The 25,810-nt window shown below is 41.5% G+C and overlaps 1 long non-coding RNA gene across 1 annotated transcript; it reads left to right on the forward strand.

Moving 5' to 3' along the window:
- On the forward strand, positions 1 to 25,810 carry LOC117755793. Its single transcript, XR_004612664.1, has 3 exons — positions 1 to 72; positions 6,823 to 6,825; positions 25,799 to 25,810. It is a non-coding gene; the product is annotated as an uncharacterized LOC117755793 (long non-coding RNA).

A 25,810-nucleotide genomic window follows, 5' to 3' on the forward strand; every position in this document is an offset into this window, starting at 1 on the left:
AGGGGTCGGCAACCCACAGCTCCGGAGCCGCATGCAGCTCTTCAGCCCCTCTGCAGTGGCTCCCTGTACAGTGTTGCATTCAATGAAAGGTGTTCATTGAATGCGATGAACTGAACGGATCAGTTTTCATATGATGAACGTTTCCGTAAATCTTTTAAATCATCATCATATCAGGCCTTCATGTGAAATACCAGAAGCGAGAGAAAATGTGTGTGTGTGTGTGTGTGTATGTCTGGGAGCGCGCACACGCAGTGAGATCAGCGCTCGTTCATGTGAAGCAGCCGGTAAGTGACTTTGTTGAAGAACAGTGAAAACAGTGAAAACACAGAGTTTCTCAGTGATCAGAGCAGAAGCTGCAGTTGGTTTGCACCGAGCTGGAGTTTCTGTTTCCTCCTCCACTCTGACCTGCTCTCACTTGAACTAATAAACACTCATCATTAGTTATCGGGACCTGATCAGTACATGAAGGAACTGGAATAGAACAAATGAACGTGAACTAGTTCATTTTTGGAACCGTGAACTTAGTTCAAAATTGAAAAAAATTATCTATGAACATGAACTAGTTCATTTTAAGAGCGAACTGTCACAACACTGAGTATAACTATATATAAAACTTTATAAGCTGTTTTTATCAAATATGTTTTGCGGCTCCAGATGAATTGTATTGTGTGAGGGGGCAAAATGGCTCTTTTCATAGTAGAGGTTGCCGACCCCTGGACTAGACAGATAGGTTGGATAGAGAGATAGACTAACCAATAGATCATGAATTAATCCACACATGTGTTTGTCCTGATCTGTTTGTACAGGATGTTTGGTTTGTAAACCATGTTTTGTTTCTTTAAGTTTTCAAAATGAACCAAATAATTACAGTTCAATCAACTTCAGGCCCACATGTTATGTGTCCATACAGCACTTTTGTCTGGCAGAGCGCTGGGGAGCACTTGATCGAAAAAGTTTAGGGTGTGGGCTTTGTTTCCATGACAATATGTTGACAATATGCATATCACCATGATTTACTCAAGATTCAAATCGACAAAGTTGATTGGAATGTGCCTTGGATATTGTAGTTGTATCCCGTTTTTGATTCATTTTCATTTTACCTGGCTTTTTTTTACCATGAGCACCAACTGGAAGATGTTTGACCGTAGATTTTCTATGGATGATGCTACAGTTGCTGCACAATCTGAGCCTCCACTCATTTAACATGTGTCTTGGTTGATATAATCATAAGTAATGGCTCTAGGTTGAAGACATACTGAGGACACACTGACATCTGATCACCATTACAAATGATCTTTTGCCACAGTTTCTGTTATTATTTTTATTGTTATTACAGGACCGGAACATACACTGTTTCATGCCGTAGAGTCCTGGCATTTAGCTGGGTGCCAAAGCTACTTTTATTCAAGGAAATACAGTCGTCATACGAGGATCCTCACGTCGCAGCTTTGCTGCAGGCACAGAGCAGATGCACTGCCTGTGTGGACAACAATATCAATTTTGCACTATTGTGGGTTTCACTGCTCGCATTTTATCTGCCCTGTGCATTTTGATTTTATAATATGTTGTGTACTTCTGCAAACCTATATGTTTTGTCTACTTACGTGTTTACAGCGAGGATCAGAGAGAAATGCATCCACTGTTAAGGCCAGTTATGAACAGGTCCTGACAGCTGTAGAGCTAGAAGTTGTGTAGTTGTGGTGTGTTGACTACAGCTATAGTTTACAACACAATCTGCTCCGACAATTATTCTATTGTTTCTGTCTGACATCATGTCGCTCAGGATTGACAGACACAGCTACAACTTATTCTCCATTTTCCTGGTTACCAGGGTTACAAGTTCTGCCCTACTTTATTGGCTACCGAAAAACCAACTTCAGTGACAAAACCAATGCCTTCTAAAAAGTTGAAAAGAGATTTTAAAATAGGAGCACAGAAGGTAGTTCTGAGAGACGCTTGGTGCAGCACCTTTTCTGTAAGTGGCCTTATGCAGCTGCAACTGAAAACAGACACTGTTGCTAAAAAGACTGCTGTATAGACACACACCCTTACAAGACTATATTACCACTATAAAAGTCCATTTCATGTACAGTCAGTTCTCTTTGGTCTGTATAAACCTGTGAGATCCTCTCACCACTGATGAATGGGCCTCAAGGGAAACATAATAGTGTATATAATATATAAGTATATAGAATATAATAGGGTATAATAGTTGAGCTAAATATCGAAAGCTTTAGCCATTCTATATAGAAACAGACCTATGAAAACAAGGTCACAGGTTTAAAGGAGCTGAATGTCAGTTCAGATAGCCAATACCTGTAGCTGGAAGCTAGGACCATTATATTGTGAAGTACAGTGCTAGTCACACATATACTTGACAAGTATGTGTGTTTTAAGGCTACAGCTGCTTTCAGTTAAAGGGGACATAGCATGCAAATTCCACTTTGTTAGTGCTTCTACAGGTTAATGTGGGTATCTGGCATGTCTACCAACCCAAAAACTCTGGGAAAAAAACACTCGTGCGTTTTGTTATGGTTCCTCTAAATCAGAAACGTCATGCTTGAGCGACTCGATTGAGCTTCCTGGGTTTTGTGTCGTAACAAGGAACTGGAAGTCTCCCTACATGGCCTTGGCCCACCCCCCGTCCCCCCACACTCGTTACGCCGGGTTTACACCGGAGGCAGCGCAGCGCCGTTCCCAAGCGCGCAGCCGCCTGGCTGTTCACACGGGACGAGCATTTCTCCGCTGGTCAGCCCGCGATTCACTCACATGTGGCATTTGTCTGGATCGTTGGGACTGGGAGGCTGCAGCAGCTGCTCGGGAGCGACCGCTCGCTCTCCCATGCGTGAGCTGGAATTTGTGTCAACGCCACACAGCCAGCAGTGTGGAAGACTTCCGCAGTGTTCAGCACTACTGTAACACTGGGACAAACACACAGAGCCCCCCCACTCGTTACACCGGGGTAGACCGGACGCGGAAGCGCCGCAGCAAGGCTGCGAGGCAGCGCAGCGCCGTTCTCCAGCACGCAGCCGCCTGGCTGTTCACACGGGACGTGCATTTCTCCGCTGGTCAGCCCCATAGACTGTATATATAAGGTCAGCCCGCGATTCTGCTCTCTCCGCTTGTTGTTGTACCCGTTGAATGTCGGGGTTCGGGGGTAAATGATGGTCTTCATAGCCCCCCCCCCACCTCTCTTTCTCTCTCTGTCTGTCTGCTTGTAGTGGATGGGCAGAGGGGGACATTTAATTATGTGATTGGGAAAATTAAAACTCCAGGACAACAGAAGGGGAATACAAAGTATGGGATGCATATTTGATAATTTATATCATATAAAATATGTAATTTATATCGTTTAAAATCATGGGGGGGAGGGGGAGGGGGGAGCTGGCTCATTAGCATTTAAAGGAACAGGCACTCAAAACAGGTCACTCTGTGGAGGGCTGTTTTATACAGGGTAAAAAGGGTGCTGTTTGAAATGATCCTTGTGGTATTTTGACCAAAGTATGTTACAGACATTTCATTAAGACCCCAAGGAACCATATCAACTTGTAGTAAAATGGGCATGCTATGTCCCCTTTAATGTACTTGATTGTTTGAAAAGTCAAAACCAGCAGGATCCCAATCATCAATGTCAGTATCGACAACACTGTAGATGATTCAATAGAAACTTTGATAGTCCTAGAAGAAAATATTTGACCATGCAAGATGTCCAAGTTTATCCGCTGCAATTGGAGCAGAGGACTCTTATAATTTCCTATAGGGCCTGATTGTTGGCTGAGGGGGCCTTAGCCACAGCTGTTTAAACCGTTTTTGCCTTGGGCACTTGGGCTCTTCCACTGTTGTTATGAGATTATCTGATGCTGTTACAGTTTGATGGAATCCGTTTTTCATCCAGTGCAAACTGGTTTGATCAGGTCTCCAAATCTCTGATGCAGTGTTGTTGTTGGAAAATGTGTGTAGCAGAGGGTTGTGGAGTAAGGGGTTGTTGGGGAGTACCATTACCCCAGAGGGTTCAAGCTACTGTGTTAGACATGCGGAAGAAGAGGTTTCATTTGCATTCTTCATAGTAAACTCCCTGCATGTCCCAGGGGTGCGCCGCATGCCAGAGAGCTGGACCGACAGTGAGAGAGGAGCTGTAATATTGATGCATGTCCTCAGACAGAGTGTGTTACAGTGAGAGCGCTCAGTGTGTTTGTGTTTGTGTTTGTGTGTGTATGATGCATCATGCTCATCCACGCTCCATGCTGTCCTGGGCAGCCGGATGGTTTCCCTTCTCCCTCCCCTCCCTCAACCCAATTCGGGAAGCTTCACATCCTCTACAGCAGATCTGATAACCACCAAGGATAACATCTAGCTGCACCCGTCTCTAAGAAGTCCTTCCCTAGGGTACAACTGCCAGTGCCGATCTCAGCATTAAAATATAATTTTGATGGTCATTATTGAGATAAGCATCGTGTTTGTCTACCAAAGATTTAACTGATAGTGTAAGAGCGTAGAACAGCTGTCCTTTCGAGGGACTCAAAGTTATTCCGAGTTATTAGATGAAAAGAGCCTCTTTTGGCCCATCGCGTGCCAAGTATGGCCATACTACTGTAATTTTAAATGCCATATTCCAGCTTCCCAGTTCTATTCTGTCATTGCTGTTCTGTTAAAACATGCACTTGCTAGAAAACGTGTGAAATGCACACAGCATGCATGGAGGGGTTACATCTTCCCCTGTTTCCTTCAACCTAAAGGAAACAGGGGAAGATGAAAATTATGTGAAATAGCATTTTGCGTGTTGCTGCGTTTTGCATGTGTGAAAGGCAACCTCCACAGAAAGTCTGGACCCAATTCTAGGGACACTTTTTGGAGGTCATGTCTTCAGTGTTCACCAGAGATTAAGATATTCTGTCAATGATCACAATTTGTGCTCTTTCCAGGTAATCAGTATTACTGTTACTGATTGACATGTAAATGAACAGTTTTCTGACCACTCAGGTGAACATTGGGAGAAATCTGACAAGAATTTCCACCCTTTACTCCAAGGCCTGAGTTTAGAACACATCCCGAGTTATCCGATAAGGGGACAGTGCTAAGTGCATGTGTGAACGCACAAATATATATCCCCATTGCATCTTGAGATCCAATCACTCAGATAACGTTTTTGTCACTAAAGATGCCACGGTGTGGAAATTTTCTCACCAGGTAATAAACTTGTCCAGACACAACAAGAAAAGACGTGTGTTGGCTCAGTGTCTGTGCAGCGTTTACTGAGTGAGATCTGTGACGTAAGATTTCATGAGCAGCCTTTCACTACTGCTGCACTTGAAATTCATGCAGTGTTCAATTACCCAGACTGTGGTGGTCCACTTCTTATAATAACAAATTTTAAGTTTTGTGCTGTTACTTTATTGTAAAGTGTACATCTCTCTCTCTCTCTCTCTCTCTCTCTCTCTCTCTCTCTCTCTCTCTCTCTCAATTTTGCTGTAGAACGTGGGCGTCTGGATTTGGAAAGAAAAATCTCCAAACCTCTGTTGTGCTTGGGTAGAGATCTGGAACTACTCTGCTGCTGTGCTGAGCATACACTTTCGCTGTATAGTCGGAACACCAGAATAAGTATTGAGGACGAGTGAAATGAGCACTACCTGATACACAATAATGAACCAAACAAGCTTGCTATGTGTCTAAAAAATGTAACAGATTGTGTGGCTGGTGGGGGTTATATAATCAGTATGTGCCTGAACACTGTGTAACACCGTTAGCACCGACTACACTTTGCATATAAGTTTAGATTTAGTCATATGACCATGGAGCTCCTCTTGGTGCTCTTTGAAATGTGACACAGTGAGGGAAACCCAAGCTCCAGAGGGGTTAGAGCTGACCTTTCTGTAGAAGACAAATTACTATGATTTCATTTGTTCTGCAATGCCTGGAACTTAACTATCTGAAACCTATTTGTTTGTTTTATTTGACTTGTGAGAGTCAAACTCACAAGATAATTATTTTCTGTCTCTCTACTGCCTTGCTGAGGTGAAGTGTTGATTGATTCTGGTGAAAAGGACAACACAGAGATAGGTAACAAAACAGCATATATTTACACAGCCTGACACTAAACAAGAGGACTCTCCAAGTGTGAGAATGCAGCAGGAAGTGGCATGTAGCACGTAACAGCCATGAGGTTTGACAATTGCATGGATAAGCAATTTGCTAATAGTATTCTCTTGATGTTACCGTACGTGTATTGTGGTGGTTTGCTGGTGTGGTGCAATTAGCGTCTACAAGGCTATAACTTTTCAAACCCTCACACAGGTTAGCATGCTAGCAGACCAGTCTCTTTTAAACTGAGTAGTAGCTATAGATCAAATGTGCATGGTGCTAATATACAGAGATTTAAAAGTGGTGTTCCTAAAGAATTACATGAGTGTGATCTGAATGAAATTTGTTCGCACCATTTGCTCACTCAACCCTGTTAACTCCTGTGGTAATCGACACCCCCATTTTCCATGAATACACATCTCATCAAATCACTCTTAATACATGTTAACACACCATAGAGGGAGTAATAGTCGGAGGCAGCATTATCCAAATCACCCTCATGAATAATGTAAATACATGTCAGGGTGCCTGGTTGCCATGCTAAAAGCTCCTTTCTACAGAATGCAGCAGCATTAGCTCTGATTAATCTCAGATACATTTGAATGAATTGTCAATGTAAATTCACCACCACCCTGTCTCAGAGAAGGAACGCGAGTACAGGTCATTTGAACAGCACACTCCAATGCTTTTCAAAAAGCTGGGGCAAATATTGCTTCTGGAGGATTTAATTCATTTAAAGATTAGGCAGTTATTCTCTGAGGGTTCTCCTGCCGGGACCCGCAGGATGTTTTCATAAAGGCACAATAAGGCCTCTGATCATGAACGTTTGCATTCACTGTGTCCCACCGCACAAGGAGGCACAAAGGTGGATGTAGGGCAAGATACTGAACCCCAAAATTGGCCCTTCTCAGTGCATGAATGTGTGTGTGAATGGGTACTGTAAATCACTTTGAGTGGTCATTAAGACTTGAATAGTGCTGTATAGATAATCTATCATTTACCATTTTTTTAACACTTGCATTTCTATCTTCCACACTCTTCGGCCCAATTCCATTTCACCCCTTTGCCCTGGCCCTTAGCTCTACCCCTTCGTTTTGCGCATTCCCATGTTGGGATAAAGGGGTAGGGCCAAGTGTTAAGATCTCAACGATGTTATTACAAAGACATCCCCGGTAAAACTTTTTGTCTCGTCTGTTTACATCGACGACTAAGGGACGTTGCATCCATATTTGTGTTTCTGTGTGTATACAATTTGAGAAAAAAGAAAGAGAGAACTTGACTCTCCCAACTCATTCACCTGAGTTGCGACAGATGGGGTGAAGGCAGAAGGGAAGGCCAGTGATTAAGAGAAGTGAGAGACAAAGAAAGGATGGGTGTATGCATGTTTGTTTGTGTGTGTGTGTGTGTGTGTGTGTGTGTGTGTGTGTGTGTGTGTGTGTGTGTGTGTGTGTGTGTGTGTGTGTGTGTGTGTGTGTGCATGCATGTGCTTTTTGGTGGTGGGGGCGGAGGGGTGTAATTGGCCTTTTCCTGGTTCTCAGGTTCACTAATTGAGGCCCTGAGAGCTCAAGTCTGGGCATCTGGACACCAGCGTTTTGTGCCGGGGGAAGACAATGATAGCCAATTATCCATTTTATTCAGCCAAAGGAGCCATAACAGGTCATCATTAACGCATATGGAGCGGCAAAGGGGGTAGGGGAACTGTCTGTGTATGGGTGGGAAGGTGGTGGATTGGGGGGTAGGGTTATATATGATGGTCAGCACCTTTCAAACACAAAATGCAGCAAAGTGCTTTACATTAAGAGTAGAAGGCAGCAACACAGTCAGTAACAGTGAGTCTGCTGTTTGCATCATACCAACCAAACATTTGGGGTCAAGTCCAACAATAGAAAAGTACATGAATCTTAAATTAGATCGTAAAGATAGAAGCCAGCTCTTTGCTTTAGCGTAGCTGCAGCTTGAACTCTGCTCGTCAAGAGTACATTGCACTTTTCATGCTTGCAATAAAACCATGCACAAAATTCTCTCCATAATGACATAATATATGAGGCTGGAAAGTTAGATGAGGGTTGATGAATACTTCCAGATTTATTGCTGTATGTAGAAAGTACTGTGATAACACAGAGGTAACAGTTTTTATTTATTTTCTTTGCAGATTTAAACGGTTTTATATGAAACAGATGAGCATATCAGACTGTTTAAATTTAGGAGAGGATGACTTCTGGGTCATTATTTGTGTTAATTGTATCAGAAAAGCCTTTCTAAAATATTCAATAACTTGATCAGATACATTTTTAATTTTTGCAAATAGGTTTGCTGTAAGCCACTTGTAAGTCTGTTGGTGGCATTTGTTAGAAAGAAAATCTGTCGGGACAGATGCAGTTTTTCATCGTATTTTTAAATACAGCTCAGAGCTGTATTGATCTTGGTTGTGGATCTTCTGTCCTCCACAAACCTAAGAGCCAACCATTAACTGATGTCAGACATGCAGCTTTTAAGCAAGTGAAAGGGTCTTGAACAGCTCCATAGAGTTGGGTGTCATCTGCATAGCAATGATGATTGAAGACCAAAAAATTGGGAGACAGACTTACAGATTTACGGTTGATAATTTTCTCCACATGGCAATCATCACATTTGATCTGTCAGATTGATATTTCAAGCTTTCTGCAGAAACTGTTTTGATTTCTATTCCTACCAAATATGACATGCCTCTATATAATGCAGAACAACATCTCATCTAACCATCACAAGACCATGGTTAAACGCTTCAGTTGAAGATGGCAAAAGCACTATTAAATGCATAAATAAAAATTACTTAATTTATCACAATGAAAATATTTATTTGAAAATGAAATTACACTCAATTATGTTTTTATTTTATTTTACAGGGGAAATACTAGCTTATAAACTTTCTACTTTCCACATTTCTTTTCCATATGCAGTCTCTACATTTCAGGTTGATATGTAAAAGTAGTATTAAGGTTTTACAGGGCACATATTAAGCCGTGACCCTGGGTATCTCTCAGTGTGCCAAACATGTCCATAACCTTTCAAAATACATGCATTCTCTTAAAAACTAATGATAAACATATTTAATAATCAATGTTGTAAATATTGTAATTTTGTAAGTGTTCAGCTACATGCGGCATCTATTGCACTTCTGTCCCTCCTGGGAGAGGGATCCCTCACGTGTGGCTGTCTCTGAGGTTTCTAAGTTTTTTCCCTTCTGTTAATAGGGTTTTTTTTTTAGTTTTTCCTTACTCTTGTTGTATTTTGTGAATATGGGCTATACAAATATAATTTGATTCATTGATTGATTGTCCATTGTTCCTGAAATGTTTCCAAACTTAAACGACATCATGATGCAGTATTGTCAATTTGAGGCAGAGGACTCTATTTACAAGCATTTGCTGTACATCATGTGCCTGGTGTGGCTGCAACTCAGTCCTCATGTCCTCTGCAGGTCTTGCCACTCTGTGAAGAACATAGAACAGCACTTCCTTTCTATTATTGTAAACAAACAGGCATCCAATGTGTGGATGCCCTCTTGTTGAGGGGAACTGAATAGATTGATGTATGAATGGATATATGGACAACTTCTGGTCCATGCACTCCATTTATATCATATCTGTTTGTCCTCCAGGGAAACCTTGGCCACCATGGCTGCCAGCTGAAACGTACTAATACTGCTGTCACAATGGCTCTCGTGGCTAACCATCTTGGTTGGAAATGTCTGATAATAAGTGCATATTGTGTCCCTCTTTTAAGCACAGACCCCACAAGGTGCTACATAGGTAATAAGCTTGGGGCAGCTGTGGCTCAGGAGATAGAGCAGGTTCTTTACTATTACTATCTAAACTATTACTAGCACTCTCAAGACATATTTGTTATATGTCAGCACAAAAGATTTGTCCCAATTTACTTAATTTTACAAACAAGTCCATAGAATGTGGCAACTCCTGTGAGATGAAATGACTTTGCTATAAAATGCTACAGTTGTGAGTGTTGTTGTGCATGGACCTTTTTGTAGGAGATGGTTACAAAAAGGTTTTCGTGCCGTGACTCCAGAGCTCTAAGATGGACTCAGGAACATGTACAACTCATGAGACTGCCATACCCAAGCTCAGCCAGGCAAATGTGTTAAAATGCATATCAATCACCGTGTAACTGCTGAATGTGGAAATAATAATAATATTAAGTTTGTTACCATATTAGCCAACATTTAAGCTTGTTCAGCTCGACACAAAAAATTCATGCATTAAATGTTTTAACATTTGTTTGTTTGTTTATTTGCCACTCAAGCCAATTTTTTTGTAGCTAGGCAGTCAGCTGCTGTAGTATTAACTTGCAGTGAGAATATGTTACTCTGAATGGTTGAAGCCCAGTACTCACACGTTAAGTCACATCCAACACTGTCGCTCAGTTACAGGAAGTGGTTTATGAACCCATATCTACATATCTTCTATTGGTGGATTGGATTCATGCACTCATTTAGTTTCTTCAATTGTGTCAGCTAAACATCCTGTGTTGACAAAAGACAATTCTTGGCAACAAGTTGCCGGAGGAGCACCTGTGCTAGTGGATTATTACTAGCTGTGTTGACTCTGACTGTTACCCCACAAAATTGATCCATATCTTAATTAAACATCATGTAGGGGCAGCGCTAAAATGGGTCAAATCCCCTCACTGACAGAAAACAGAAGCTTAGGTCAGCTTGGATTTATGTCGGTGTCATTGTATTCCAACAGTGATGACTTTTCACAGAAGAAAAAACACATCAATACAGCCATTGGGGAACATTCACTTCTGTTGCATATTCTACTTCTCTTTTGAAATGCTCAGGATGTTGCTAACAGTCATAGTTATGATCAAATATGGTTCAATTATTTTACTTCATACTGTAGAGGTGACAAGAGTTAACAACATTTTTACAACTGCACACTGTCCAAGAGAGAAAAATCTCTTTACATCAATCAAAGCTCAGCTTTGGGATGGGAGGAGATATGAAACAGACGAGGAGACAGAACAGGAAAGAGAGAAGGCCCACTGTTACCAGGGTATGATCAGCATTATGTCCCTGTGCTTTTCAACACACACCTGATCACACTTGTATGTACCGTCTGAGACACATTTCTATCATTCAAATTCAACAGGATGCAAACTCAAACACTAAAATGAAATATAGAGGGTGTTGTCTTCAGTATTCTAGTGTGGATCATTTATTGGAAAGTTTAACCAGATTCTCATGCTCATGACAGATCATTTATTCTAATGCTCACTGACGTTGTTAAAAAGCTGTTGTTATCTAATGCTTGCAATCCAAAGGCCTTAAAAAGGAACATGTACGTAGTTCACAGAAATCAAAATCTTAACTTTTGGGAGTGGGCCCCGATGAATTTGATCAAACTTGGTTTTGGAGCCTATAAAACCAACAACACAATTATCACCTTGTCAGTTCATAGTCAACCACAAAGTCAAAAGACTGAGTGAAACTCAACTAAACTCAGATCAGCCTCGAAAACTGACACTGACAAACACCCGAGCAGATGTGTTCATTAACTGCATTTATATTGGACGTTTCTGTCAGTGGTGCTGTGATTTAAACACACTGCATTTAACTTGTGTGGACATGTGAGTGATCACTTTGGCACACAGTCCTGAGCCAAGCTCACAGCTGTTGTGTGTTCGCTGTTGTTGGTTAACATGAGCACCAGCAAGAAGCAGGAGTGCAGGTTGTAGATTTATACACTGATGGGAGAAATAAGCTCTCTATGGCTACTACCATTAAATGAGGTCCCAGCCAGCTGACAGGTTCCAACACAGACCCCCATTCCTGAGTTAGCAGTCAGAACCACTGGACCACCTTAAGAAACAACTCTATGAATAAATAGAAAGAAACAAACACAGTTGACCATGTTGACTAGTTGATGTTTGCTTCCTGATAAAAGATCCATAATAGCACATAAGAAACTTTGCTGTATGACGGGAGGTCCAGTTGCTGCAGAGAGTAAGTACCCATCTGAGCTGAGATTCTCCCTGAAATAATAACTCACCTGTTTTGTCACAGGTGTAATCCAAATCCAATATAATTCCTCCTAATACCATTAATGACATTAGTGGGGCAGTGAAAGAGAAAACAGCTCCAGTTTACCTATTCCATCAGGAACCCAACCCTCTATGCTATTTATGTAAATGACAGTAATAGTCCATATACAACTAATCCATCATGGCTCCTCCATCAGCTGATCGGTTCCATGTGGGATTCCGCTTTGTGGCTCCTTTAAGTTCCTCGGTGAAACTTTGCTGGAGTGTGAACTGGAATAAAAAGCAAGCGGGCTGCTGATGTTCGGGGGGATTTGAATGAATATCATGATAAAGCCTCACTAATCTTCCATTCCAATCTGATTCTCAGTAGGATATATCTCTTCTTTCTATACTTAGGTGACCCACGCCGCTTCCTTTGTAGATGTTCGGTTCCGCGGGATCAGTGGGAAATTGGAAAGAGATGCAGTGTGCGTGTGCCACCTCAAATTGGATTGCATGGCGTCTTAAATGAAAGCAAATAATTTCACGGCTAATGGGCTTAATTTTAGGAAATAATTCCAGATTTCCACAGCTAGCTATTTTGCATGTGATTTGTGCACAAGGCTTGTCACTTTCGGAGATGTTGTCTTTTTATGTGTGTTCGTTGAACGCTCTGGAACTCGAGAGCAGCGATCTGAACGCAGATCACTTTTAGAGCTGATCAAATGTGTGTCTCTCTACTTTGACCACTTTCCTTTGAGCAGACACTAGTTGTTGTAGGTGGTGATGAGAGCGGCACTGCTGTTCCCTCTTATAGGCACAGAACAGAGGAACAAAGTTATTGGCAAAAATGAATAAAAGAAAGAAAAAGAAACTGACATAAACAAGAAGTAAAATGTGATTGCCAACAAAAGAGTGATTAAGCCACACAAAAAGTCTTCAGTGGTTAAATAAATATTGAAATAGCAGTAATTAAATAATGAATGAAGGAATCAGTCCATAAAGCATTGATTGATGTCCAGGAAAGGGGGTCTTTCTAATGGAGGCTGGCTGACAGTGATTGCGAAGGCCCATTTACCAGCTGATGTTTTGTTATGATTGGACATGTCAGTCTTCCTCCGCTGATTAAAAAGAGAGGGGGGGGGGGGGGCCCAAACGCTCCCCGCGTCCTTCCCTTTATGTTTTTTTTCATTTCTCTTTCCATCCACAGGCATAAAAAGATGGGTGCATATTATTTTGTCAATCCGCTGGAACAGGTGACATTCAGGGGTTTTATGTCTACTGCCCTTTACATATTACCCTGAAGATTCCCCTTCCTCCCAGGAACTTAGTCACGTAATAGGTGTTTGTGGTGTTCGGCAAAGAGGTTTCAAATGGATTGTTTTGTTTTCACAATGAGAGGATGGAAGACTTTCCTGTAAAGTGTTTTTTGTTAGTGCATTTCTATCAAATAAAACACTACAGCTACAGGATGCATATGCTTGTATAATGCATACAGTCGCTAAACCACTGAGTCGATCATGAGCCACAACTTGAATGTACATCCGAATTCTTTTGGTTGTTCTATGTTTCATGTTGTGTGTGACTGATTTCTCACTTCTAAAAGATACGAATCCTCCAGGACTTCATCACTGAGGACATGGAGAACATGTCCTTGGTAATACATTTGGGACATTTGGTGTTACAAGGCATTAAATAAGAATAAACATTTTATGATAACAAATATACTACATATGTTACACTTTCAATATCCTCACCCATATGCATTTTAGTGTAAAAATTAAGATACAAACAAACAAAGGAACTGGTTCAAAATCCCTTGTAAACAAAATTATGAAGGGATTTAATCTGATCCAGCAGTATTATGGAAGCTGCAGGGTAGAGAGACAAAATTAAGACAGATCTATTCCTCAAATATATTTTATTTATGATTTGAATAAACCTGGACAGTTTTATTATAGATACATTTTGTAATTTCTTGTGGTGGATTGTAAAAAATGGGTGTGGCAGAGGGATTCAGGACTCATCATCCATGACTCATAGGTACTGGCCTTATGAGTGTACATTTTTTATCTTTTATTTTTGGCTTCCTGGGCTGGTGGACAGTGTATGTGTCCTAGACTACGAGTTTAGGATCAGGTTTTAAAATACTTCTTACTGTTAATTAAATGTATGACTGTGTATGCTCACTGGATGTATTTATTTCTATGGGTGCCCAATACACAAATTAATACTTCATTAATTCTGTAGAGCCTACAAAGTTTCTAAAAATAGGTCCATCAGTTTCTTGGTTACGGGCAAATAATCAAAGTACCACCTGCCTAGTAAAATCAGTAGCAAAAAAATGACTGTGACTGTGTTATAAGACCAAACCCTAATGAGACATTGTTGACTCCTAAGTTTCACATTCAGCGTGAGATCAATTTTAATGTAATAAAACTCCCGATTGACTCCTCTACACACCAGTTTGAGTTAGAGAGACCCTGTCACCACTCCATTTGAATAAAACATTTTAATCAAACTTTTCAAGGATGTCACTTAAACGTTAGTTAGGGAAGGTGTGGAGTGATGTGAAACTCTTCTACTGCGGCAGCATAGTTTCTGGAGAATCAGTTTATCTCCAGAAACTATGCTCAGTGATTGGCCCGGTGAGCAGAGGTGTGAACGGAGGCCGAGTCCTAACATCTGTTGCAAAACTATGAAAGCCTCTGAGCGGAGGATGTGCCTGTTATTCCCTTTTGCACAATCAATTGTGCGAAGAATGAAAAGACAAACATAAGACATTGATTTCTTGGGGAGTGATAACAGAGGCAGTGCAGGAGAAGACTGAGGTTGGATGAAGACATTTGTTTGAAGTACACTGAGGCCATCTGTGGCCCCGACACCTGGTATCAACATGTAGTTTTTGTGATCCGATCACAAACGGAAGGTGTGAACGCACTCAGATCAGATCAGATAGTGATCCGATCATGCCAGACCACATTTGGAGGTGGTCTGGGCCACATATAAAGGACCTCCTACTCAGCTGACGTCCTCTGAGCCGCTGCAGTTTCACTACGAATCTAACGTATTTTTTCTATTCTCATTGACTTGTTTGTAACCACCACCACAATATCCACACTGATTACCACATGTTGATTGATACTTTCCTTGAAATTGGTAAAATCTTCAAACAACATAAAAAACAACATAACTTGGTCTTCGTAAACAGAAATTATGGACGTGTCTATGTGCATATAGGGTGGGGAAGTGGGATCCAATCTTAGTTCCGATTATGAGACGCATGTGGGGCCACATGTTAATACCACATTCATAGCTTTTTGCCTAAACTAAATTAATTTGCCAAATCATTTTCTTTCTTTTTCAGAGCCAAAGTACATTTAAAAAAAACATTTTGGGTATTAAACAGCAGCCAATTTCAATGCATTTCACAAACATGTGCCTTTGTCACAGCATTTGTCTTAAACTCTGGTGTATTTTGGCTCGATGCTTGCATCGTATCTCCGTGCAGACGTCATGCTGCAGCACAATCCTGGATGTACCAAGCAGCTCCTTAATAACAGTACTGCTGGAGTACAGACACTCTACCAGCGACAACCCTTTTCAACTTGCCATATGGAGGAGCGAAGGGTCCGTCTTTGTCGTCCCCACCTCTGCTGCTCTCTGCAGGTTGGCTGAACAGCCTGGCCCAACTTTCAGAAACTAAGTTAAGGAAACTTAAAGTTTAGTGATGCTGACTCCTCTTGTGGCCTTGAGGTAAGCTTTTGAACACCAACAGGAGCAGCCTGGCTCCTTGAGAATAGTGTCAGCAGCAGATGGAGTTTCTCTGAGGGTCTCTCTTCCTGGATCTCACCTTAGCAATGTTTTTTGAACAGTTTAGCAGAACATATGAGGTCCTTAAAGTCAACATTAAATAACTCCAGTTAGATGTAAATAGAAACACAAACAAGAGAACTGTTCAGAGCAGTTAACATCTTATTCTGCTATTGAGACACTGTATGTGTGGATGTGGGGACTGCAGTAAAATGACACCGGAGGATGGAAGTTTAGGGAAACCAAAGAAAAGAATAAAAAACAATTTCCTCCCATTCATGTCATTGAACTTGCTGTCAGGCGAACAAACTGACACTCAGAGCCCTGCTCTTGTTGATTTGTTTACAGTTTTCTGAAAGGACACCTCAGTGCTCAAACTGTAATAAGGTAAATGCACAGTGAAAACATTGAAGTTTTCCTATTCTGTTAAAGTGTAACACAGTTATCTCTTACCAAAGCTTACAGTCCACCATAGATTCCTATAATAACGAATAAAGGTTCATTTTAGCAGAAGACATTCACTTCACGTACTAATAATTCCTTACTGCACAAAGGAAAACTACTTTTTTTTAAATAATCCGTTGAACTTTCGTCTCAGTACCATGTCCACTTTTTCATAACACTATTTTGAACAATATTCATGGAAAGGCTACTTCTCTTGGGCAGTGTTCACCAAGTCAACAGGGAAACATTCAGATCCTCTGTTCAAAACAGTAAACCTTCGGTTCAAAACTGCATTTTGACAGACAAACTTAACTCTACGCTTTAAATAAGATTATTTTTAGGTTTAGGTTTTTAGTCCGCAGCCTTTCAACCATCTCTACAAAAGTGGTCATACTTCAATTGAGATGTATATGTATATAGAAAATAACAGGTGTACTTGTCACTGTATGGCAGGACATAACAGTTCATAGGGGATAGGATGGATCGGCCATGCTTATGGTGGCCCTGCATTTGCAAAACATTTGCAGAAAACACAAACATTTTTGTAGTGTTTTCTGCAAATGTTCTAAAAGTAATAGATTTTTTATGGATTGTAATGTACTTTGAATAATTGATTATATTCAATTTTTTGAGCTCTCAACTGCAGCATGTGGCACTGTTGGAACATATGCAATAATACAGTGCAGGCCAATGAAGAATACAGATTTTCTTTTCTATTTTCAGAAATTGTACAGAAATATTATTCTTGTTTTCTTATACAGTAAGATTTTCATTCCTTCACAATTATCTAAAATTACCACACTCAGACAAATGTTACTTTAGCTTGCACTTTTATTTCACTGCACATTGAATTATGAAGTTGTCTTATGGGAGAGAACATATGCTACAGTTATGGCAGCATGAGTTGCTTTTGGGTGAAGTGAAAGTGTTTTGGTGTAAGTGCATTTAGCACCAGAGGTTAATTGATGTGTATATTTCAAAAGCACACTGTGTGAGTTTTGAAAAAGTGGACATGCTATTGATTTTAATTGATTGGAAAACTAGTAAAAGGTGATTTCAGATGTGCTGGTGGGGTGGCAGCCGCCCTCCCTCGCCACTAGTGCTGCTCTCCTGAAGGCACATGGCTCTGTGGAGCAGTCACCACAGTTCATGATGGTTCAACTCTTACAACTTGCTTCTATAACTCGCTCTGTGACCATGGCAATCACAGAAACTATAGTAAGGAAACCATAGAGGGGCAAACAGTACTCTGTGTTTATGATATCGGTAAACAAAACTTTATACACACACACACACACACACACACAGTCTTGTACTTCTATCTTAGTGAGGACACACAAGGCATAATGCATTTGCCAGCCCCTTACCCTAACCTTAACCATCACAACTAAATGCCTAAGCCTAACCTAAACCTAATCGTAACCCTAACCCTAAAACCAGGACTTAACCCTCAAACAATCCTTTTAAAAAGTGAGGACCAGCCAAAATGTCCTCACTTTCCTAAAATGTCCTCATTCCTTAAGGTCTATGCTCAAAATGGTCATCACAAATATATAAGTACAAGTACACACACACACACACATACGCTGTGTCTTAATATAAATTGAGGTCATGAGTGGTTAACACCTCTAAACGGCTGTAGCACAAAATAGATCAACAGAAGCAAAAGAGGAAAGAGGACATTAATTCAGGTCAGTCGATTCTTGTTAACCAGGGTGGCTAATAAAGAGTCCAGAGTTTGGACCATGTCTTTCAGTGGCATCGTAATGTGCTGTTTTAATCAGGGCCAGCGGCTGCTAAAGGGCTTATGCTAGCACATTGGCTGCTACATTTGCTCCCACGTTCAAGGGATTTAAATAGGGGTCCAGTAAGCCATCACTAGAGCGCCTTGTCCTGACTTGTTATTCCCATTCTTATTCCCTGTATCAAAATCTCACAGCAGCCCCGGGCAGCTTGTCACACAAAGACTCATCTTCATTATTTTTATCACTACATTTCAAAATGAAAAAGACAAATGGTTGGTGTAAGGTCGGGGTCAATGAGGAAGACTTTGGTAGGTAATGATGTTGGAGGCCGGTTTTTACCTACCTTTATCCTGTAAGAGAAAAAAACCCTTTGTGCTGGTCTGAGGTGTGCAGCACGCACGTAGCAAGCAGCAATGGGAGAGCCAGACAAAAGTTGGATGTTAATACAGAGATTGTCCAGAGATTATAGCAGGTTCGCTAAGATTCAGCAGGCAGATTTAAGTCACTGACTCTCTGCACTGGTAACCATGCCAACTGCAATGGGAAACTATTAACACAGCTCTACATGGCAAAGTAGGGACACCTCTAAGAGAGAAGCAAAATGGCAGTCTATTGGCCCACAAACCCAGGATAAGCTTCTCATCAGTTTGGAAACAACAGACTACTTATGGGACAAAACACTCCAGAGGAGAGGATTTGACTCACCAACTCATTTTCATACATATTGTCTCCCTAACTTTTGCGGCTGGATAGGGTAATGGCAGCAGCTCCGTCTCTGTCTCAGCAGCAGGCTGGTCTGGATTCCCCTCATGATTGCGATATTAGTGTCACTTGTCATATCAGTGAAACTTAAATCATCATATCCGACCTGACATAAGCACCATAATCGACTGTTGGATTTATGCAGCATTCATAGGGTCAAACATTTTTAATAATAATAATAATGGCTTGCATTTATATAGCGCCTTTCACGGGAACCATTGGACACTTTACATATGTCTGTGAGGACAAACAGAAGAGAAAAGAAAAAAGTAATAATACAAAACAGGATAGAAATAAACAGCTGGGTGGAGCATTTACTGAAGAGGTGGAGCTCGAGGAGTTTTTTGAAGATTTTGAGAGAATTTGCATTGCCTGGGCTACGACACAGAAGGCTCTGTCTCCAAACGTTTGCAGTTTATTGTTGGGGATGGAGAGCAAACCTGAGTTTGAGGACTGCAGCCTTCTGAGCATAGTGTATGGGTGGAGGAGGTCAGTTAAATATAGTGGGGCTAGGGCGTGGAGGGATTTATAGGTGAGAAGGAGGATTTTGTATTTAATACAGTCCATTATCTGGAGCCAGTGGAGGTGAATGAGGGTCGGGGTTATGTGTTGCCAGGGCTTAGTGCGGGTGAGAACCCTGACAGAGGAGTACATATTGGAGTCGTTTCAGGATGTTGTCAGGTACACCGGACAGGACTCCATTACAGTTGTCCAGGCGGGAGCTGATGAAGGCATAAGTGAGGGTTTCTGCCACGGAGCTCAGTCTTATTACTGTTCAGTTTGAGAAGGTTTGATGTCATCCAGATTTTAATGTCGTGCAGGCAATTGACTAGAGACTGAGGGGGAGCTAAGCAGATCGATGAGTGCTTAGATAGAGCTGGGTGTCGTCGGCGTGGGAGTGGAAATTGAGGCCATGTTGACGGATGATATGACCAAGGTGGAGCATGTAGATGGTGAAAAGAAGGGGGCCCAGCACTGAGCTGGGGCTGGAGTGGAGCTAGAACCTTTTATGGTGGTGAAGTGTTTCCTGTTGGAGAGGTAAGATTGGAATCAGGTGAGAGCTGTTCCTGTAAGGCCGAGGTGTTTGGATAGGCGGTTGAAGAGGATTGTATGGGAGAATGTGTTGAAGGCAGCAGAGAGGTTGAGGAAGATGAGGATACTGATGTGGCCGGAGTCAGCAGCGATGAAGATGTCGTTGTTGATTTTGATGAGGGAGGCAATTGGGCGGAGTAAGCGGTTACAACTTCCATGTATGAGCGCACCTGGTCTCTGTAGGCCTACAGGTGGACAGTAAGGCCAGATCTTTTATAGAGCCGCTCCAGTTGACGGCCAGAGGCCTTCATAGTGCGAAGTTCAGCTGTGAACCAGGGGGCTGGGCAGGTGTAGGAGACAGTTCGGGTTTTGAGGGGGGTGAGAGATTCGAGACTGAGGGATAGAGCAGTGTTGTAGTGAGCAACCAAGCCATTAACCATGGTGCTGGGGGGATCTGAGGCCACATGTGTAGCCAGTAGGTTTGACAGGGCTGGTGAACTCATGGTCTTGGTTTTCCTAAAGGTGATGGTGCGTTTTGTGTGCTGTCTGGGCAGGGGGATAGGAACTGTGAAGAGGACAGCATGATGGTCATAGACCAACAGGTCAAGGCACTGCAGCTGGGAGAGGCTTTTACCAGTGGAGCATACCAAATCCAATGTGTGACCTTTGGCATTGGTGGGACCTTGAACATGTTGTGTGACCCTTACTGTACTTGAAACCCTCTGTGTGTGTGTCAACACTATCAGCTACAGTAAAGCAAATCAGTAAATGTTAGAATTTCATGCTAATGAAAAGAATACAGATCTACTATTTTCCCGGGGTGGTGGATCGTGGTGATGGATTGTGAATCGTGGTGGCAGCTGATCAAGGACTATGATTACAACAAGATTCCTTGATATACAAAATGCCTACTTACATATTCTACCATTTCTGACAATAACTCCTCCATTTTAATTGCCATTGCTGCTCCCTTCATTTATATCAAGACATGTTCTCATGTATGAATACTTTAAACATTGACAAACCTTTCCATTATGTAAAAAACTGTTTCTTCCAATCAATGTTCTAAATATTGTAATTTTGTTAATGTGTTCAGCTACATGCAACATCTATTGCACTTCTGTCCGTCCTGGGAGAGGGATCCCTCACATGTGGCTCTCTCTGAGGTTTCTACCTTCTTTTTTCCCTGTTAAAAGGGTTTTTTTGGTAGTTTTTCCTTACTCTTGTTGAGGGTTAAGGGCAGAGCATGTCACACCCTGTTAAAGCCCTATGAGACAAATTGTGATTTGTGAATATGGGCTATACAAATAAAATGTGATTGATTGATTGATTGGTTAAACTGGTAGCATGATACAAACACCTGTTGTAATTATATATTGTTTTAGTAATCTCCGATGACCTCCTGCCAACAACTGTCTCCTTGGTTTCCATTCAAATGTTGCGCCATTACCAAATTTCCAGAACAACGTAAGTACTAGAGACCATCTTACAATGCAATCCCAGCAGCCGTGATGCTTGTCAACATGTTGACATTCTGACCCTTGATTATTCAGCACGCATAACAACATCTCATGAGGACACAGTCGTCATGGCTCGCACCATATTCGTCTTGGAGCGTAGCCTTCGTGTAGATCTCAAGTATACATCTGTAATGTTTCGTGATAGAAAGAAAGACAGACGGACACCTGCCAAAGTACTCAAAACCACATCAGTTGTCCCCCTCTCTCTACCTCTTTTCCACCCACCTCTCCTCTCCTCCCCATTTTTCTCTGCTCATCCCAACAGTTTGAGGACTTTTTTTCTCTCCACAGTCGTCAGTGCTGCTCATTGTGGGAACTGTTGGGTTTGTCTATGATTTTGCAAGGTTTTGCAAATTATTTAAAGAGCTTTGAGATAATGTATGTTGTGATTTGGCGCTATACAAATAAACTGAATTGAATTATTATTTCCCACCACGGCAGGTGTCCTGAGGACCATTTTACTATCATGAAACTATGGGGATTGACCAATGTTGTTGTTGCAGTACAATACCAATAATGTTTATTAGTAACCAAGTACAAAAATGTATTGAAATAAAACGGATAAATTCAACAAAACGGATAAATTCAACAAAACGGATAAATTCAACAAATTTAATTATTGTTTAAATAGTTTTAATAACAACTGAACATTAAACTTCATGAAGGAGGGTTTATTGCAGGACTGCATTTGTTTTAGCTAGATGTCCCTGATAATACCTGATATGTAGTAAACATTTATATTATCAGTTGTATGCACGAACTACAAAGTGCCTAGAATTTATCGTTTGCTTTTGGTGGAGTTCTTACTTGGAATAGCTTATATGCATTTAAACACCAAACCACATCTGGCTGAAAGCCTGAAGATGAATTATTAACATGGGTTATCCTTTTCAACCCATCCCCCATGTAATGTAAAAGGGTTAACCCTGATATAAATGTAACAGGACCAAACACCCATATTACTTTTGTCCGAGTAAATTTTTACTCTAGCAGTTTTACCTCTGTTTGACTAACATTTACTTCAGCAATTACTGAATGAATTTATTTTAGCAGCAATTTGAGATTGAATGTTGGAAATAAAAATATTTCCTGTGTGTGGCTAGTAAGAAAGTGAGTGATGTATTTTTTCCTGAGTATGGCCTGGAGGAGCTGCCATTAAACCACTGCAGGAAGAGAAAAGGTGATTAAAATATGTAGAAATCATGATGAAGATGTAACGTTTCTGTTCCATGTGTTAACATAAGGAAGGATCCAATCTCCTCATTGGTCCACACACATCTGATGTTTCCTCTCTTCGTGCTTTATTTACACCATGAATCACTACATTTGTCTCCGTTGCACTTTGTCACATTTCATTTTATCCACTAACTTTTCTACCTCACCCTAGCATTAAATGTCTGTGGTTTTTTTTATTCTAGTCTTTCCACTTTTGCTGTCCATGACTTGTCCATCTTCTGGAACAGATCCTCTTCCATTTGTGTTTCCATGTTCACAAGCAGGCATCCATATCATTCAGATCTCCTACTGTAAGTTCTCTTTTTGTGGACAGCCTGTAATGTATTGTGGCAAGCTTGTGTGGGAATAAAACCTTGCACAGAGAACTTTCTTCCAACACTTCACTTGCGTCCCATAGACCGCAAGAGAGCAAGTTTAATATTTTGATATATGTGAAAACTTCTCACAGGAACAGTGACTGGACCCCTTCACAGACACCACATCCCATAGTCCCGGTGGCTGCAAAAGTGAACTCAAATGAAACCAAAACCAACCAACCAACAAACACAAATACACAAAAACCACATGAACCACAACAAAACAGCATCCAAAACAGCTACATCTCCCCAAAACACCCAACAGTCCCATGAGCCTTTGCAACATGCTGTCCAATCAGAGCGACCGGCTCACCGATCGCTACAGTATAATGACCCTGAGTGTCTCAACTTACTGGTTTCAGTGAGTCATAAAGAATAGTTGGTAGGGAAAATCTTGTAGGGGGCCATTTTGAAAACAATCTGTCTCATTCATTTGATGCTAGCTGTTGTCCTCTCAGCACTATGTGTGCTTGGCTGGAGACATAACAACTGCTTCTACAGACACAAATTGAGTAACAGAGTTCAGTGACAGTGTGGATTTTTAATTGGATTGAAGTGGAATTTTTCTGAATCATGTGTAAAATGATCATCAGCAATTAACAATTAACAATCACGTTTCTTTGCTTCTCAAATTTTAAAATTTTGCAGTCCTGAGATTTTAATCATCAATTCTCACTTTATTCACTTATGCATGAAAAGGGGTTGCAAAGTGCTCTGTCAGGATCGAGATGTACCTTAACTAACTCTGCTTACACTGTAAAGACAAATAAAAACACTGTAGGTGGCACCATGAAGAATCAAATTGAATTACAGGGCATCAATCGATTCATACATTATCTATACCGTACATCCTTTGAGAGTCACACGAGCCAATCCCGGCTGACACTGTGCACATCGGTCAGTTTGCCAGCGAATCACAGGGACAGTTTTTAAGTGTCACATATAAATGTTTACCCTCCTCCCCTGACTACTTCAATTTCTTTATCCATTATTTGACTGAGGGAGGAGCGGACTGTAGGTTCAAGAGAAAGACAGAGTAGTGTGTGTGTTGCATGGTTAAAGCTGCTCTTAAAGCCTTACTTTGATTTGGAGTCTGTCATATTGACTGGATGAATTGGAAAAGCCTTGCTGGTCCTTAGCCCTCTGCTCCCAAGAGCAAGAACAGAGGGGGAGAGTTTCCTGAAATGAAAAAGCAACGCTTCTTATCTCTGAGACAGGTTGTAAGAATGGCCAGCGAACAAGGCAGAGGGCAAACTCACACACACACACACACACACACACACACACACACACACACACACACACACACACACACACACACTGTGAAATCTCTAAGTGAGAGTGCTCGGGGCATACCTTACCGCAGTGTGCAGAACACTTGGCTCAGGTCAGATAAAAACAGTCTGGAATGAATCATTCTGTTACTGCTGGATGGGTGATGGTAGTTGTGTGTGTGTGTTTATGTGTGTGTGGATGGGGGGAATTGGAGGCCACACTATCGACATCTCTGTATGTGCCATGTGTTATCTAGGAGGGAAACAATGGTCTCTTATGTGATGTTGCCTGTCTTCTTTCTGTGCTTTCATTCCATGTGATTTTGCTGAATGTTTGTGTATAATGCAGACATTACAAAGCTCAGGTACAGGTTAGAGTAGTTATGTAGAGCCAAAGGAGAAATCTTGAGAGCTCAGTGCTCGTTTGGAAGACTTCAATCAGTTGAGCTTGACAGGAAAAATTCTAGACAAATTAATCGATACAATTGGGAAGGTCGGGTACAAGGGAAGGTCCAGATGATTCCATGACTGACTGATAAAACCAGAGAAAATATAAATCAACCTAGTTTTTAATGATGTAAAACAGAGCATGATTCTGCCACTCAGGTGTCCTCTTTGAGATTTGTAATGGAGACTCCATGAGAAACTTTCTGAAAGGGTTGAAAGCAAATCGAGTCAAGAAGGTAGGACATACCTTGATAAAACTATGTAACCATAGGTAGGATGGCGCCGAGGATGGCTCCCCCACAGTTTTGCTTTTTTCTGTTATTTAGTTATTTACTCTGCTTTATTCTGCATTGTACACAATGACCAAGCAAGCCCTATCATACAATATGATAGAGAACAACTTCTGCACATCAGGTCGACTCTGGAAAAAACCTTTTCACTGCCACCAGCAAACAAAGGGGAATACCCATGGCGATGTTTACCTGTTGTACCTGGAGCACAGAGGCAACGAAGGAAACGAGGGTCGGGGACCGGCGTCCTACTCCGGCTGAGGAAACGGGCGAACCGGCCTCCACTACCAGGTATTCTTCAGGCTAATGTTCAGTCTCTGGACAATAAGCTGGACGAACTTCGGAGCAGGATGGTTTTTCAACTGGACATTAAGTTTTGTAACATTTTGGTTTTCACGGAGACTTGGCTCAATCCCTCGATCCCGGACTCCACCATTGTTCCCGATGGGGTCTCCATTCACCGTCAGGACCGGACATTATACCTGGAGAAGAGCAAGGAAGGAGGTGTCTGCTGCATGGTGAACAATATGTGGTGCTCAGATGTGGAGATTATTTCTTCGGGTTGTTCTCCAGCCCTGAAGGAACTAATGATCAGATGCCGACCTTACTATATCCTGAGGATGGACTTAGAGTGTGTCTACCACCAACCAGTAGGTCGACAGTTCTATCCCAGTCTCCCCCATTCCGCGTGCTGGGTAGTCCTTGGGCAAGATACTGAACCCCACATTGCCCCTGACTGCCGTGTCGCTAGTGTGTGTGATGGATGTAGGATACAGAAAGTGCTGCACATAT

This window comes from Hippoglossus hippoglossus, chromosome 22 (genome assembly GCF_009819705.1).
Source record: "Hippoglossus hippoglossus isolate fHipHip1 chromosome 22, fHipHip1.pri, whole genome shotgun sequence".
In the NCBI taxonomy this organism is placed as follows: Eukaryota; Metazoa; Chordata; class Actinopteri; order Pleuronectiformes; family Pleuronectidae; genus Hippoglossus; species Hippoglossus hippoglossus.